Below are 3,887 nucleotides of genomic sequence, written 5' to 3'. Positions count from 1 at the left end.
TGTGATTGAAGAGGATGGAATATACATTCATCCAATGAATATGAAGATAACTGATGATTACGAGTATATTATGCAAATGTGTGTTTCTAAAGAGTATAAATGTTTGTTGTGTGTGCAAATCGAACGAAGTTAGATTTGGGAAGACATGCCCATAACTTCTGGTGCCTAATAAAAGTACCTTCATATAATCACTCTGTGGTTATGGGTTTTTACAAATGCTAACAATAATAACAACAATAATAACAACAATAACAACAATAATAACAACAATAGCAAGAAGAAAAAGAAGAAGAAAAAGAAGAAGAAGAAGAAGAAGAAGAAGAAGAAGAAGAAGAAGAAGAAGAAGAAGAAGAAGAAGAAGAGGAAGAAGAAGAAGAAGAAGAAGAAGAAGAAGAAGAAGAAGAAGAAGAGGAAGCAGCAAAACACAGTCCTGGAAGGGGATGTACAGGGGTTCATTACTGGAGAGTGAAGGGATCTTTATGAGTACTGAAAAAAAATCCGTGTCATCAGTTTCCACACTGCATCCTTGAGCACCTGGTTCCTCATGCTGTAGATGAGGGGGTTCACTGCTGGAGGCAGCACCGAGTACAGAACTGCCAGCAAAAGATTCAGGGATGAGGAAGAGATGGAGGAAGGCTTCAGGTAGGCAAATGTTACAGTAATAAGAAACAGGGAGACCACAGCCAGGTGAGGGAGGCAAGTGGAAAAGGCTTTGTGCCGTCCCTGCATCGAGGGCATCCTCAGCACAGCCCTGAAGATCTGCACATAGGACAGCACAAGGAAGACAAAACACCCAAATAGTAAACAGGCACTAACCACAAGAAGCCGAACCTCTCTGAGGTAAGCATCTGAGCAGGAGAGCTTGAGGATCTGGGGAATTTCACAGAAGAACTGGTCCAGGGCATTGCCTTGGCAGAGCGGGAGGGAAAAGGTATTGGCAGTGTGCAGCACAGCATAGAGAAAAGTACTGCCCCAGGCAGCTGCTGCCATGTTGGCACAAGTTCTGCCGTCCATTATTATCCCGTAGTGCAGGGGTTTGCAGATGGCAATGTAGCGGTCATAAGCCATGATGGTGAGAAAACTCTGCTGCGACAAAGACAACAAAGAAAAAGACCTGGGTAGCACAGCCTGCATAGGAAATGGCCCTGGTGTCCCAGAGGAAATTGGCCATGGCTTTGGGAACAGTGGTGGAGACTGAGCCCATGTCGATGAGGGCGAGGTTGAGGAGGAAGAAGTACATGGGGGTGTGGAGGCGGTGGTCGCAGGCTACGGCTGTGAGGATGAGGCCGTTGCCCAGGAGGGCAGCCAGGTAGATGGCCAGGAGGAGCCCGAAGTGCAGGAGCTGCAGCTCGCGCGTGTCTGCGAATGGCAGGAGGAGGAACTCGTTGGGGAAGCTGCTGTTGGACATTTGCTGCCTCTGGGCATGGTTGGCTGTCCATGGAGGAAAAGACAGAGACATGTTACAGAGACTTCTCTGAGCAAAAACTAAACCATATTTCATAGAAAACATCCTCACCAAGACTGCATCCTCATTGCGTCTTCATCTGAAGAAGACTTGCTCCTCCCTGGAGCTCTGGGTTTCTCTGCCTAAGAGTGCCTCAGGGACTAGGCAGATCCTCTGTAGGCTCAGCAGGAGTCAGTGCTGCCCTACACTATACAGTAAAGAACACCAGGGATGGATCTCAGGCGTCCACTGGCCAGAGACATCTCCCCATTTACAAGTGCTGAGAAAGATATCCAACAATCCCACAAGAAACAATGAAGGTGGTGTTGGTGCTGTCTGTAGGCTAAAGGGTGTGGAGTGAAGTTGTGAGGTTCCTCAAAGACCTGCACATCTCTTTCAGTGTAATGCTCTATGAGTTTCAGACCCTTCTACAATCCTGACAACACCATTATCATCCCCCTGACTGCCCTCCAAAGCAGGAAGCTGAAAGCAGAGAACTCAGAGAGTGCCTTCCCTTCAGGTACTGCAGGTGTTGGTCTTCCCTCTCAAGAATCTCCCCTAGAGATGCCCTGGGGGGGCTGTGGAGCTCTGAGCAGCTGTCCCAGGCAGCAGCCCCCTGCCAGAAGCAGGACCCTGCCCTACCCTGCCCTGCTGGGGGTACTCCTTCCACCCACAATTTCTCCCCGCAACGTCCTGGGCAGCTCCCCGGGCAGGCTGACTGCTGAGCCTGGCAGGCGGCAAAGGCCCTGCCCTGGCACACAGCCCCTGGGGCACAGCAGGGAACCTGCTCTGCACCACAGCCCTGGGCACCCCTGCCCAGGCTCTGCATCCCAGCTGCACAGCCTGCAGCTGGACCATGAGAAGGAGCCCTCAACTCCTGTCCCTCTGACAGCTTTGGCAGGTATATTTTTATCCAGTGAACATCCCTCTCCTCTACAATAGGGAAGCCAGCACAGACCCTGTAACATGTCCTACCGACCGTGGCAAGTGGCAGCTGTAGGAGAACCCTCTAGGATACTGCATTTCCTGCCCTCACACAGACACTTACCATGTTAGAGCTGGGAAGATTTCTCCCGCAGTGAGCTCTCAGCAGCCCCCCTCCAAACTGCCTTTAACATCTCCCTCCCTTCTCTCTGCCGCCCTTGTCCCCTGCAGGCAGTGCCCCCAGCCCTGCTGCGCTGTGCAGAGGAGCTGCTCATGGGCAGAGCTGTCTCTCTGCAGCGCTGCCCGCTTGCCAGGAGCTCCCCTTGGGCCCAGGAGCCCGGCCCAGCTCAGCAGCACAGGGAGCACTTGACAAGTCCTTGGGCCTCCGGGGGAATCAACTTTGAAACAGACTGATGCAATCACTGTTCTTCCTTCTGTGAGCTAGACAGAGACACCTGCTTCCAGTGCTATCTTTTCTCCTATATCACAATAGGAGTTCCTTATGGGAATCATCTTTTCCTGCCTTGTTATTAGTTAGGACACCCACAGATTGACAGACAGCTGTATTCCATTTCCTCCAAGCACTTGTTAATATTCAGGAGAAGCAATCCTTTTCACAGCAAATGATATCCCTCTGTCTACACAGACCACACAACCAAGTGTTAGCCAGAATGCTCAGAGAATCATAGAATATTTGGGGTTAGAAGGGACCTTAAGGTCTAGTTCCAGTCACTGTGAAATGGGCAGAGTCACATCCCACTAGATCAGGTTGTTCAAGGTCCCAGACAACCTGACCTTGGACACTACCAGGGATAACGCAAACCTGACCGACAAGTGCTAAAGGAGGCAGTGAGGGAGCCAGACCTGGTCAGTCACACTGCCTGGTGAGAGCATGGGAGACAGAGAAAATGTTTCTTCCAGCAAGGTTATCTGACCAGGAACCTTGTCAGTTGGGAAACCAAGGGAAAGGGGGGAATACTGGTGAAAGGGAATGTCCTATGAGGAGAGGCTGAGGACACTTTGGGTTGTCTAGTCTGGAGAAAAGAAGGCTGAGGGGCGACCTCATTGCTCTCAGCAACTTCATGGGGAGGGCAAGTGGAGAGGGAGGTGATGATCTTTTCTCCCTGGTAACTGATCACAGAACGTGGGAATGGCATGTAGATGCACCAGGGGATATTCAGAGTGGACAGCAGGAAACATTTTCTATACTGTGAGGGTGGTCAAACACTGGAACAGGCTTCCTTGAGACCTGGTTGTTGTTCCAGGCCTGTCAGTGTTCAAGAAGCATTTGGACATTGCCCTCATTAATATGCTGTAACTTTTGTTTAGCCCAGAAGAAGTCAGGCAGTTGGACTAGATGATTTTTGAAGGTCCCTTCCAAATGAACTCTTCTCTTCTCTTCTCTTCTCTTCTCTTCTCTTCTCTTCTCTTCTCTTCTCTTCTCTTCTCTTCTCTTCTCTTCTCTTCTCTTCTCTTCTCTTCTCTTCTCTTCTCTTCTCTTCTCTTCTCTTCTCTTCTC

General features: G+C 50.1%; 1 pseudogene across 1 annotated transcript; it reads right to left on the bottom strand.

The window, feature by feature from the left end:
* Positions 1 to 2,561, bottom strand: LOC310887824 (olfactory receptor 14C36-like; annotated as a pseudogene). Its single transcript has one exon. The product of its transcript is annotated as an olfactory receptor 14C36-like (transcript).
* Between the last annotated feature and the right edge of the window lie 1,326 nt (positions 2,562 to 3,887).

The sequence above is a fragment of the Anser anser genome, assembly GCF_964211835.1.
Source record: "Anser anser genome assembly, chromosome: 29".
Lineage (NCBI taxonomy): Eukaryota > Metazoa > Chordata > Aves > Anseriformes > Anatidae > Anser > Anser anser.
Note: the sequence above shows the minus strand (reverse complement) of the source record. Positions and strands in the feature narration are given on the sequence as shown.